The 14,868-nt window shown below is 33.6% G+C and overlaps 1 protein-coding gene and 1 long non-coding RNA gene across 3 annotated transcripts in view; both read left to right on the forward strand.

Annotated features, from left to right (window-relative positions):
* LOC146728632 (uncharacterized) overlaps positions 1-14,868 on the forward strand; it is a 35,433-nt gene that overhangs the window by 1,385 nt on the left and 19,180 nt on the right. The window lies entirely within an intron of this gene.
* LOC144361256 (uncharacterized) lies at positions 8,514-12,045 on the forward strand. Of its 2 annotated transcripts, none has more exons than XR_014928216.1 (2): positions 8,514-8,815; positions 11,806-12,045. It is a non-coding gene; the product is annotated as an uncharacterized LOC144361256 (long non-coding RNA). The 2 variants fall into 2 exon arrangements; XR_014928217.1 differs by lacking the exon at positions 8,514-8,815 and adding an exon at positions 11,400-11,527.

Below are 14,868 nucleotides of genomic sequence, written 5' to 3' on the forward strand. Positions count from 1 at the left end.
TCACCGAGCCGCTGCTGACGTGGCGAAATTATTGGCCGAAGACCAGACAAGTCGTCGCAATGAACCAAGTCATTCACAGTTACAAATATCCCCGCCAATATTGTCGGCGCCTTCGGGCTCCCGCGACGCGAGCAGTTCGTTGACAAAATCGACACACGACTTTTCTAGTAAAGAAGCTCTTGGTGAATTATTCCCTAGTTTAAGGGATCAACGTTCTGGAAAAGGTCGCTCAAAACCTAAAAGCAAGTTTATTGCTCTCTTGACGCCCCCAAACACATGGACACATAAGTTTTGTGTTCTGGCATTGAAAGACGCCACATTTGTCCCAAGCACTGCGGATAAGGAACAATTGAAACTTGCTGGTTTAGGCGAGAAGAAAATTGTTTTTCAAAACAAAAGCGGCGATCACGAGTATCTCATGAATACATTATATTCTGAATTTCCAAAGCTAAGACATGCTATGGGATTCACAATTTGGCGCACGTGTGGCCGAAATAGCAAAACGCTTGTTGAACTCAAGCCGCCTATATATGGATATTCGCTGAAGTTTCTCAGAAAGGACTCTATACTAGGATCTGCTGTTGCCTATGTGAAGCCATTACAAAAAAATCTGTTATTGGAACCAGAAATGACGACAAGATCATTAAGCTCAGACGTAAGTGTTCTTGTATGCTTTGTATTTATTTATTTGTTTATAAATTTATTTATTTAGTACATCATGCACAAATTTAAAGTTCATATTTTTGGCTATTCTAGATTAATTAAGGTAGAAATCTACTCATAACTGAAAATATGCAGAATTTATTCATTTTGCAAAATTGTACTCCTTGTCAATCGAAGTATAATGGCATAAAAAAGTTGGGTGTCACCAACTGTATTTTAATGAATGGCAGCCATTTTGTTAGTTTTGTAATGCTTCTACTATTGGTTCCTAGATATTATGACATATTATGAAATATCTCAAATTCTAGGCTGTATGGTGACAGAGTGAATATATATATATATATATATATATATATATATATATATATATATATATATATATATATTTGATGCCTGGTGGGATACTTTTTGCTATCTTGAATTATGTTCTATGAAATTTCCCTAAAAATATTAGGTCAATTTTCTCAAAATACAGGTAGTGTAATATACACAAACATTTTACCATGTTAACTTTACCTTAGGTAAAGCACATTTCACATTAATTGGTACTCAGCAAATTTAAGACATACCACAGTACTGTATATATGTTATTTTGCTTGGTGACATTAACTCATATTATTATACATCTGTCACCCTAATGCCATAAGTTACAGTGTGTCGTAATTTTGCAGTATTTTACAGTGTATTTTCATCCTACCAAATATGGAATGATTATGCCCGTAAACGTCCTCTAATAATAAAAACAAACATGGCTGCAATCATTAATCATGGTTTGACCGGACTCCACACAAAGAAGTTCACTGATTCTGTACTAAACTTTTCGGCATTGTATCTTCGAGAGGAAAAGATGTATAATAAAAAGGTTATTACTAGGATACCGCAAAGTATGCACTCAGACTGTACACCCTAGCATTGACCTCCGGTGCGCATCGGTCAATACTTTTTGGTATCCTCTTAATAACCTCATATTAATGACAACTGAAAGTTTATTTTGAAAACATCCGTAGGAATAGTCATATTTTTCTGCCTATTTTGAGAACCAACAGCGACTGTAATTTTTTGCAAATGCATGTCCACTAAATTTAAATTTGTCCACTAAAATTAATTAACATCATGCCCAATTAGCATAAATTTGTAATTGTAATTTGTAAGGAATGTTCCATGAAAGCATGATTTATTTGTTGTTTTGATGCTTGTAGATGGTCATGTGATAAAAAGGTTGTCACTTGATATCACTTATTCATAGAGCTGGTTAATAATAATGGCATCATGGGTTATTTATTCACCTCATCTTTGGTTCATGAATAATACTAGCTCATGGCATTACTCATATCAATCAGCTCTATATACAAGTGATATAAGGTAATAAATAACCTTGTATTGTTTTTTTATCATAGTTAATTTCAGGAAAACAGACCCCACAAGTTACATGCATTCACTGTAATGCATCTGTTGACATAGATTGCTTTAGTGATCATTACAAACATTGTAATAAAGAGACTGACTCCAGTGATAACACCAGTGATGAAGGGATAACTGATGAAGAATGTAGCAATGAATCAAAAAAATCCAAGGTGGAAAATCTAGCTGTAGATTTTACAAGTAGCCGATTAGAGGATCAGGTAAGTTTTCTGTGACACCCCCATGGTGTACTGTTAAAATAAAGTATGCTATTGCAAAGTTTATTTATCTCTCTGTAGTGATATACAGTGATAGGAATATTTATAAAAATTTGTGATTACTGATTATCAGTGTTATTTCAAATTGAAATATTAAATATTGAATACTAGTAGCCCAAAATAAAGCACTTTTTGATTAAATTATGTTGAACTAACTTATTTGTTAGAACTTGTGGCAATGTTACAATATTATCCGATCAATTTAATTATTAGTCATTATGATTTATAAAAATTTGTGTATTTATAAAACATTTAATTTTATTTATAAAATGTTTAATTTTATTAATTTGTCATGAACCTCGTTCATGCCTTTATGGAATTTACTGTACAGTATTGCAAGAGATAAAAAAATATTGAATGCATTAAACAATGAAACTCTGGAATTAACAGGACATAGCAATAAGAAAGACACTAGATTTTAAATATATTTTGTTACATTAGATATGTAGTTGTCACATCATGATTGTAATTTGATTTTAAATTACATTTTAGTTCAATGCTAAAGTTGTCGTGTTAATGAGTGTCTTCAATGGAACTAAAAATAAGGAAGAAATTCTAAGATGCATGTCTTTCTGCAATGGTAACTCAGAAAAAGCATATGATATTCTGTCTGAACATGAAAGTGGTAAGAAATTGTGTCATATTTGTTTTGTTGTGTGTTCCAAAAATCAAAAAGCTGACTTTTTCTATTTCTAGAACTATTGTATGTAATTTGTATGAAGACATTTTAAACTTGTTTGCAGGAGAGGGATGTCTTTGTGCCATTGGGTGCTTACGGTTTGGGTTCTGTCTGTTTGTCTGTCCGTTGCATTATCTTCAAAGTTCATGAACCGATTTTCCCTAAACTTGGTACATATGGTATATACATGATGGTGTACAAATGACCCACATTTTTGCCTCTGTTCTGATACATTATGGCTGAACAATGGCCATTAATTGACCCCAAAATAGCCTAAAAACCTCATTTTATATGTGTAGAGTATTATTTCTACATTGTGCTGGCCAATTCTGTTCAAACTTAGAATATGGATAAACCTGTTTTTCAGATTTTTAAAAATTTGTTAGTGAAAAGAAAATTTATTTTGGTTCATTTTTGCAGCAACTTGGGAATACATTAGACATATCGCACATATTGAATTGTCTGGCAGTCCAAGTCATTAGTTCAGTGTAGAACTGGTACATGTATGCACTTGATCAAAAATGAGCTGACATTTCATTTGTCATATATTTAATTACAAGAACAGAGGATTCTGTGACATTCTCAATAGCTTACCAAAAATTGCTATAAAAATTAAATTTTTATGGAAAATATTAATATATGCCATGTCTGTAATGAAATGAAAGAGAAGGTTCTAGAGTACACTTGTTTACATTTTGTGTCCATTTTCCACTATGGGTAATGTTGTCACAGCAGATCATGGGCAATTGCTGGTCAGTGAGCAAACTTATTGTATAATCTTGGTGCTGTTCAGTGTTGGCTAGGTTTAGTGCATATAATTTTGGAGATTTTGGTAAAAATGTTTCTACAAAATCTGCATTAACTTAATATGTCAGGAATGTCATTCAAAAATCTACTCTTATTACAACCTAGCAACCTATATCCACCTAAAATATAGCCATTGTTCATAAGGAACATGTTTCTTTTTTATTGCAACTCTCCCAAATCTGATACATGTACTTAGAGCATGGTTAGTAACCGTGCTTAGAACGAGTGCATAAATCATTTTTGTACCCTTTCACAATATTTTTATCAGTATTGAATGTTGATCATACTCCCTTCCTCCCTCTGATATGTTAAATAGATGGACTTTGATATTAATTGTGCCTAGATTGTATCTATTTTTATTCTTTGTAGGATATTTTTCTTCTTTCAATCATAATCATGTTTAGGCTACAACTCTTCAGTATCTGCTCATTCAGATTAAAATGAGGACTATACTTCCATAACTTGTAATTTGACTTTTCTCTATGTGATTGTACAATCATAACAACGCCTTCCTAATCTGCATTTATTGAGGTATTTAGAGGCTAGAAATGGTGACTTTGACAAAACCTCTTTTTACCCTGAAACTGTGTCATTCAATTAATATATGAATATTATATTGTGGCAATTAATGGTGCACTTTTTAAAGTTGTTTGTTCTAATTGTATTAACTCACTCACATTCACTCAACTAAAGGATGATGATGTTTTATGATGAATATGCACTCTATTTCAGGTGCATCACTATCAAATGTGTCAAGTCAGAATGTTTACACTTCTATAGTTGAACCAGCTGCCAGTGACAGTGATGTTGGTCATTGTAGCTTTCAAAGTGATCCGTTTGAACCTGTTGTATCTACTGAGACAGCAGCCAGTGCCATGGCCAGTGACTTGTATAGTATTGTACTTCCAAATCAATTGCAAACTGCAGTAAATACATGTACTGAAACAGCAGCCAATATCAATAGCATGTATACTACTAGCTTTTCAAGTCAACAGCAAACTGCAGTATATACAAATACTGGAGCAGTATCAAGTGCCAGCAACACGTACACAAGTTTTCCAAGTCAGTCACAGTCTGCAGTTACTGCATCAGCAACCAGTGCCAGCAACTTCTATACAAGTTTTCCAAGTCAGCAGCTAACTGCAGTTACTGCAACAGCAACCAGTACCAGCAACATTTATACAAGTTGTCCAAGTCAGCCACAATCTGCAGTTACTGCGGCAGCAACCAGTGCCAGCAACATTTATACAAGTTTTCCATGTCAGTCACAATCTGCAGTTATTGAGACAGCAGCTAGTGCCAGCAACATGTATACTACTACCTGCTTACCAAGTCAGTCACAATCTGCAGTTATTGAGACAGCAGCTAGTGCCAGCAACATGTATACTACTACCTGCTTACCATGTCAGTCACAATCTGCAGTTATTGAGACAGCAGCTAGTGCCAGCAACATGTATACTACTACCTGCTTACCAAGTCAGTCACAATCTGCAGTTATTGAGACAGCAGCTAGTGCCAGCAACATGTATACTACTACCTGCTTACCATGTCAGTCACAATCTGCAGTTATTGAGACAGCAACCAGTGCCAGCAACATGTATACTACTACCTGCTTACCATGTCAGTCACAATCTGCAGTTATTGAGACAGCAACCAGTGCCAGCAACATGTATACTACTACCTGCTTAATACATTGCCTGCTGAAAGCCACCATAGATAGCTGTAGTAGCAGTATTTTTCATTAAACTTCAAATGTTGGAGTACAACTAAATATATCTGCTTAGAAGAACTTCAGCCTAACTGAAAATGTTTAATATTGATTCTCATACACAGTATCATGTATCAACATATTTTGTGGTCTGTGTGTGGTGCATGCAGTAAGTTTATTCTGTACTCAAACATTTGTAAGTTTATACATGGACACACGGATGAGCTTATAATATAGAAACAGTATAGCAACATTCTGAGGAGAGTTTGGAGCTTTTTCAAATTTGTATCTGTTTGTTTAGTTCTGTTGTTGACTACATGAAGCTATATTCATATTGGTGATCTGTCACTCTGTCATCTGTCCAACGGTCTGTTTGATTTTTTTTATAAAAACTTATACTCTTATGAACCATAGCTTGTAATGGTCTCAAATTTGCTGTTGATTGAGTATGTGTTCTATGATTAGTTGATGCTTAATCATGTGGCACATTATTTCACGGTTTATATTAGAAACTCTTATATGCTATGTATTGTCAAATGTTATGAAATAATCATTCCGTTCTACTGCCACACATTTTTTGCATAAGAAATGTTTTCCACAATATGTGTATATTATTGATGCATTTTCTCGTAGGTTGAAAAGAGAACTTTTAATCCCCAACTGGGCATGATTATATGTTTGATTCCATTTGTCAGTCTTTTATTTCTTATGTTGTATTTCTTTGGAGTTTTATAGACCAATTATTCAAAACTTGGTAACAGCTGTCTGAGATGGCTGACAATTTTATCTGTTTTTTGTGCATAATTCTGCTTATATCTCAAATTCACATAGTCTATTTAGAGCCAAATTTGGTACACAGACATTTGCATTCTAGCACATCACCAAGAATTCACCCTGTTCAGTCAAACTTGACACACAGAATACATCCTGGAATAGACTTCATTTGTTGACTCGTTTCAAGATTGCTGAATAGTGGACATTTCACTTCCAACAAATTACAAAAACATTGAACATTTTCGTCATCCCAGAACTTTATAGTTGGGAAATTTTGTTTGTAATCTTCTGACGTGTCAAGTAGTATGTGTACTGTAACACATGTTAAAGCTGAATGTACAGTATCTTCAAGATATCCACATCAGATGTCTTGCACAATAGTCAAACATTAAGCAGTTCCATGCACAGTATTAAGTTCAGATATGATTTTAGGTCTAGTTACTCAAAATTGAGAGAATTTTAACAAAGTTTTGCCAACATTACAACTTTGAATTGCTTTTCATTATAATTGATTCAGTTGACAGTGTAGAACTGGAATTCACACTTGTTCAAAACATAGAAGAGAGCTGGTTTTGATTTGTTTATTGCAAATCACAAGTCTTTAATTGTTCCTAATTATCTTGTTCATAATTTAATTGTTACTAATTGTTCTTAATTTAATGTTTTCATGATTTGATGTTCATCAGGGATAAGTTGGTATAAATACCAGTTATTACACTGATTTTAGTCAAAATATTTACAGGTTATGCCCATTTGTGCAGTGTACAGTTGATTTTAAAAACAGTGAGCAGTATCAAACAAGTTGTCCAAGTAGTGGGGGTGGAGGGTACTCTCCTGAATTTGAGGTATGCTCTGCAACAAGTTGATTGGCCATTGGGGCATTTTGATTATAAAAATAGCTTTGTGCTTTGTTGCTGCAAAATCATTGAAAAATCTCAAATTTATCCGGATGCATCTACAATCGTTTCAGTTGGAGTATACCTCCCTCCTTGTTGTTTATTTTCTCCATAAAATATTATATAAAGTAAAAATCTGACCAGTGTTGTTGTAAACAGTTTATTATACAGACGGCAGGCTAATGAAACAATGTGAAACAACAGTTGTGAACCTGTTTTCAAGATATGAATATCTTTGATTAGTCTGGCATGTTCACACTGTTTACAGCAATTGAATGTTGCAAAGGTTTACAGTAATATGAACATTTAAAGTCATTGGCGCATAGTTATTGCAGTTTTAGCTCATGTCACAGTACCATCAAGTGACCTACATATTTACTATATTTTTGTACATGGCAAAGACACATTAAAGTTGTGATAATCACTGTACATAATGACCTAATTCAGGAATATATTCTCTGTTGTGTTTAAATTTACATGTTTATAATGTACAATTTGTAACTTTATTAGTTTTTTTATCATAAGTGTTGATAATAAACAAAGGAGTTGTTACACACATGTTCAGTTTAAAAACAAATTTGTCAAATCATAGTCTGGCATTTAATATACCAATGAACAACAATACTGTTTTCAGAAAAGAGCTTCTCTGTTTTAGGGACATCAACTGGTGAAGCATTCATTCTGACTAAAATCAGCAACTTAAATTTCATTGATTCTTCAAGAATGAGTTTGTATAAAGTTACTGCTCGAAAATACTTAGTGAAAATGAGTTAATAATTAGATAAATTAGGTTTTGTCACTGCATTGGTCTGTGATAAATTACCCCAAATAATATGTATAATATATTGGAAAACATGTTCTACATGTGTCCGTGCACTGAACAGCACTGCTGATTATGTACTTGTCAAATTGAGACTTAATATAGTAACATCGTATAACCTAGAAAGTACTTAAAACAGCGTCCGGATTACTTTCGGAAATTCCGTCGCGTTTCGGAAAGTTTTAATTTTCAAAACTTTTGAATATTTATTTGTGCTTTTAGGTTAGTGAGAAGGTTATAATAATTCTTCATTTCACTTTAACACTGTTTTTACACCCCTCAGACCCCTTTAAAAAGTCACTTCTGGCCATTATAATGGCCACTATTTTCTTAATGGCCAGAGTATTGACCAGAATATTTTAAGTGGCCAAAATATTTACCAGTGTTTTTAAAATGGTGGTTTTAATGACCCATGTTTTTTATACTGGTCAGAATAATTACAATTGCTTTTTAAATGATGGAGTTGATAAACATTTTTTTTTTTATGGGCAGTATAATGGTCATTTTATTTTTCATTACATACATAAAATGACCAGTATTTTTGTTCATGTCTCTAAATATAATGGCCCAGAAAACAGCCTCAATATACGTGTGGGAATTTATTTTTCCCAAGTTTCACTGGCGCTTCCAAGTACACTTAAATGAAATTTCGCGAATATTGCCTCGATCCCCAGTGAAATTTCATAGTAACGCTGATGCCAGTGACTGCTGGTGGACTGCATAACCTGCGGAGTATTTAGATGGTGTTGAATCATAGGATGATTGCAGTACTGCAACTGGCACATCAAGGTATGAATTTGTAATTATTTTACCATTTTACAATGACTTCAATACAATATTAGATACTTTTGTTGTTGTTTATGTAGCAGGATAGTCTTTTGGGGCTTTCGTTTTTGTTCAGTCATGGCACACTGTGTAAGTAATGCTTCATTATTATTCATAATTGTCAAACAACAAGCTCAAGTAGGTGTTAATGAGGATTAGCTCCTATGTTTGTTAATACAAGAAAAGTATAAACAAAATTTATTTCCAACTCCTGAAATCTGCAAAAAAACATCAACGTAAATTTGTTTCCATTCATGGCAATGTTTTCAAATTATTTTAATAAAATAATTTAACTGACTGCAAAATGTTTTTTTTTTTTAAATTTTTGAAGACTATGTATATTGTTTTTTTTTTCTCTTCAGACAATACCAGCAATAGTGTACTGTACACTGGGAAATCTAATTTAATAATCATGTATTAACTATACATGTATATATTATGCCCATAACATCAAATACCATACAGAATCCCTTTTTCCTGTAAACTAGTATAGATGATATATGCCTACAGTGTGCAACAGTTCATTTTTCTTTGCGCACAAAAGAAAAAAGTAAAACTCATACTCAAAATAACTTTTAATTTAGCATGGATTTAAACTAAATTTCAATTGAATCTAATATTCTTTGCTCATCTTTGATTTGATTTGAATGAGTTGTAGAGATCAATATAAAGGGGAAGTGAATCTTAATGTATGCACCTAAGGTAGAAATAAACAGAAGACACTTATTCGTAGATTCACGTAGAGCTCTTTAGCAAAGGCTAAGAGGTCCAATACCTTAACCTGTGCTAAAAAAATGTGCATGAATACAGGCTAAGAAATACTAGGTACAGAGTAAATCTGGTCAGTCCAAAGCCTTAGCACAGGCAAAACAAAACAAGCATGAACGCTTAGCTCGGCTAAAAAAACCATTGTATTTAATGTTCATTTAAGAGATTTACTACTATATTCATAACTTTTTATTTTGGTGTGCCATTTCCTGCCTGACAATCAACGCTAACACATATAGAGAGATTGACTCAAGAAAAAATGTACCGATGAGATACTGTGCTACTTCCTGTTATTCTGCAATTTGCACTTTCTGAATTTGCTTTGGTATTGTTTTATAGCTGTAGAACTAACCTTCCTACTTACTCTTACTGAGCACTCATAGTTAAAATTTCTGAAGATTTTGCCTATTCTTAATAAGTTTGGGCATTCCTTACCCCGTGCTAACCATTGTTTCCTTCTGTGCATGAACTCAAACATATGAGATTAGCTTTAATCTTAGCCCGTACTTTGTGTAGCATGAACACTACTTTTGAAGATACAGGGGGCAAATGGGCGAGACTTAAACAAAATATAATGAAGGTGTAATATGCAGTCAGTAAATGTCCTAGGCATTTCTGGGTCAGCCAAATTGATCATGGGTACTCTTGCTCAACTTGGACAAAAAAATATTTAGTCTATATAATGGTACTTAAATCATAGACCTTAGAGAACAGGGACATGCTACTGTGGCTACCCCTTTCATGTAACCTTAGTTATAATCCCCCTACCCAAATTAACACCTTAGAGAAACTGATAATAAATCTATGTCAACACCACTGTTACATCCTCTCCTGTTTCATAAGCCAAACATGGTTGCCAGGGTGTAGCTACACAAAATCACAGTCCCTCAACACTGGTGTTGAGGGACTGTGACAAAATGAGACAATTTTGTGGTTGGAATATAATCAGAAAAATTAAATTTGATCAAAACTTGAATAGCCAAGTCCATTCTATTGATGCGAGTGAAACTAAAAATTAACAATTTTTATTCCACTATGAAATAAGGAAAGCGAAACAAAAATGATAAGTTGACCTGTGGAAATTTGTGTCATTATAACAAGTGGATTTTTCATCATATTTAGAACCACAGTCCCTCAACACCTTTGAGGGACTGTGTTAGAACAGATATAGCATAGTGCACTTGTTATACACTGACTAATGGGAATACTAGTAAAAACTGTTTCAGATGTATAAATCTTCTAGGTACATGTATATGTATTAATGAGATTATACAGGAGGTTATAACCCACATTGCACATTGTCTCAGACAGAAGTTGCATGACCCTGTTTTCTAAGGTCATGCTTAAATCATAACCATCTGAATACCATTATTTCACTTTTCAAACTAAACTGTTTTTATATTTTTAATATCATTTTTTTGATTTTGAAAAAAAAATATAGAAACAATATTACACTTAACATTATTACTCTATTAGCAGCACATGCACTTAGGTAAATTACAGGGATCTTCAATGGTCGAAATATGTAATATTTTCATGATTTAGTATCCACAAATGTAATTTTAGAGCAAATATGGTATTGTATTGGATCATAATTATAATACAATTATTTATTTTGTGAAAGTACCTGGGGATCGATGAAGTTGTACATGCATGGTGGCATTCCCATTGTGGAGGGACTCTATAATTTTGTATGTACACAGCTTCCTACTTTGAAAGACAAAATCATGCAGCTGCATTGTTACATAACTTTCTTTTGTCTCTTGTAGAAAGTTAAATCCCCCTATTGTTCTCAGAAATTAGGTTCCCAAGTACAGCAATGTACTGTCCACAGAGGGACTGTGTACTGTCCTAGTCTCTCAAGAGATGAACTGTGTGTATATATGGCACCAACCCCTAATATATTCGGTTAGGAAACAATTTGATGTTATTCTGTTTTATTTGATATTTATATTTTTTCAATCAGAATGTAACGGGTATCATCTTTTTGAAAGTATATCTGAGTTGCATAGGGGAAAAATTGACATATCACAAGATGTCATTTTATCCACATTGTTATTATTGAGGACAGAAATATGCCAAAATACACAGACACCACAAATTTTTGTTTCCAAAATTGATTACAAAGTGTCTTAATTAAAAACTGGTCATTGTAAGCTAATAGCAATCTGAATTATTTTTTGCAGATAATGACAATTTAAAAAAAGGAAATACTATATAAATGGAACGTAAGAAGTTGAAGAACCAGAATTTATGGACGTTAAGGGAAAAAAAAAGTTTAACCAGTATTGATGGATGCAATGGTTTAGCATTTGCATGTTTATCAGTTTTACATTTGCACACAGATTTTGAAAGTTCCAAGTGTGTAGAGTTACTGTACATTCCTTTTTTTATGTTTTCCCTCAAATAAAAGTGACATCTTTCAACTGGTATTTCATGATTTTCAGCTATCTTATATAGTTCTTCTTGCTGACCCTTTTGTACACACCCACACTCACTCCACAATCTTTCATCTTCTTAATAATAATTAACAGGAAAATATTATTGAATAAATTCTGTAGAGATCAAAAACATGAACAAATTTGACAGGCCTACATCTTTGAGAAAAAATATTTTACACTAGAAAAAGAATAGCACAAAAACAAAGAGGAGAAAAAACATTTTGCACAGCCCCCTCCTTAAGCTAATCGCCTTTCAAGAAAACTTGATGAATATCTGGAGGAGTATGACATTGCAAACCTAAAATATTATTATCCACTAAAACAGTCTGTATGGCTGTGCACTACATCATGATTTTTAAAAAACAAAACAAAATATTGCTTACATATTCTTGTTTTGTCTAATGTTTTCATTAATTATCCAATTTCTGTACTTTATGTGTTTGTACACTGAGCTGAATAATTAAGATGATGTTTTGAAGCACAGTGATAGAGGGACTGTGTTTGAAGCAATGTTTTAACCCCCCCCCCTCCCCCATATGACATTTTTACTTTGCAAAGCTGTACCTCCCAGATCTTTAGTTGTTTATGCATAGATGGTCTTTGGTTATAAATTATTTACTTTCCAGTCATTTTTGAAGTGTAAACCTTTGTCATACTTTCTGCTGTGTTGACTTCCTGTCACTATGCTTTTGTTTCCCTTTGGTTAGCTCACAGTCCTTCAACAGAAGGGACTGTGGTTAGCTAAACATATGAACGCTTGTTGAAAATCACACTTGGAAGTAAGAGTTTCTAATGGAATAGCAAGCAATCTAATCTATTCATGAAATTGTTAAATTATATATAGTGTTATTTGAAAATGTCAAAATAAACTTCTAGGAATCTGTTATTCAGTTCAAAAAATAAACTGGTTGCATGCAGAATCTCAGAGAAACAATTGCATGTACATGCAGGAATGGTCGGATGTTGCAGCAGCAGAAGTTTGGGCCTGGACATTCCAGTCACATTTTTAAAATGATTTTAAATAATGTACGTATTCTTAACAAACTGTTACATAAGAGGGGGCAGAGCATGAAATAATATTTTAGTTTTGGAAACTATGCAAAGATGTGTGTTCAGTAATTCAATACCTTTGATGAGCCATTATTAATAGCACACATTAGGTTAGATTTGAATAGATTCCTAGTAAGATTGGTGCATTCTTAATTCAAAAAAACTTAAAAAGTTTTAATACTACTAAATTATACATATGTTTGATATAATTTATTGTAAGAGATTAATGTTGTTGTGAAAATAGTTTCATACAAAACGGTGAAAATTTGCCAAAATCCTTATATGTGTTGCCAGTGATATGCTAGTTTCCATTGTTATTTAAATGTACTCATCAGGGAGGTAATACATTACAAAACATCACTAATCCACAGTAGTCTGGTTTCAGGCTACACCAAGTCACAGTCCTTAGAGGGACTTTGACCAAGTACAGGCTAAGATATAAGCTAATCCCAAATGTTTGCATATCAGCTATACCCAATTGTGTTCACTCACAGGAGGGCCCAACAGTTATAGCACAGGCCACAGTGTTGAGGGTCTGTGCACTGGCTAACAACACCCAAACTTGTTTCCCAAGGGAGGCAGCAATTATGAACAAACAATTAAACAGCAATGGTACAGTTCTATAACTACACTGTTAACCGAAATAAACCAACCACAAATTATCGAAACAACCACCATATATTTTTCTCCCTTAATATTTTTTTTTTCATTCCTTTTCCATGTTTTATTGATTTATAATGCTTATTTTTTTTTATTAATATCATCACCAGTTTTTTCAATTGTTTTTTTTTTTAAACCATTGTGGTGCTTCCGATACTAGTTTGCTGATAGTTGTTAGAAGGGAATTTTTGTGATGTTGATTGGTACACTCAAAAGCAATATCACATGTGCAATTTACGTTACACTCCAAAACGGCATGCGTGCGCATGCGAAACACCATATCTTCGACTTCTGGGGAAGTCGTCAACTAGTATCCCACCAGTCATTAATTACTCCGTACACGCTTCCACACTGATTGGGTCGCTGTAGTAGAGCATACAACAACGCCAATTTGGTTCGCTGTCTACAACATGCACTAATAAAACTCTGCATTCTGTAACGCCGTTATATACTGTTCCTGTGCATCCAAATAAATCGGTCTGTCTACGCTCGTGTTCCAGTGCACTTCGCTTCATAAATTAGAATGAAACATGTCAGCAGCAGAAATTTTGCGTTCGTAAACAGCGCCCCTTAGCCCGTGCTAAGGACTGGCCCTCCCAATGCATGGATGCAATTGGGTCTAGTCAAAACATCAGCTAAAATCTTAGCCAGTACTTCATGTAGCATGAACACTATTATTGTACATCATTATAATACCGTGAACAAACAAACATGCCATTCACTGCTAAGTCAGCTAGCTACACACATGGAGCTCTATGCTAGGACCCCCCCCCCATATAACTTACTGAACCACCCAACACCGTTTTGTACACATGCAGTAGTCGTGGAATATTTTCACAGATAATTTTCATATCACATTAAACCATTCATAATAGAGAAAATAGCAAAATATAAAAATAAAGCAGAGCATCATGGGTATTTTTTAGTTGACTGTGTCTTAGCCACTTTAAAATCACCTTCCATCAACCCTTCAACATAAACTTCTACAGTTTATAACACATGTTATGAAAAGTTACTGGTTAAGTATTTCAATTTAAAATGTTATAGTTTGGGTGTATTTGAAGACTAAACTTTAGTTTTTTGTCATTATTAAAATGG

The sequence above is a fragment of the Saccoglossus kowalevskii genome, chromosome 22 (genome assembly GCF_978046115.1).
Source record: "Saccoglossus kowalevskii chromosome 22, keSacKowa6.1, whole genome shotgun sequence".
Classification (NCBI taxonomy): domain Eukaryota; kingdom Metazoa; phylum Hemichordata; class Enteropneusta; family Harrimaniidae; genus Saccoglossus; species Saccoglossus kowalevskii.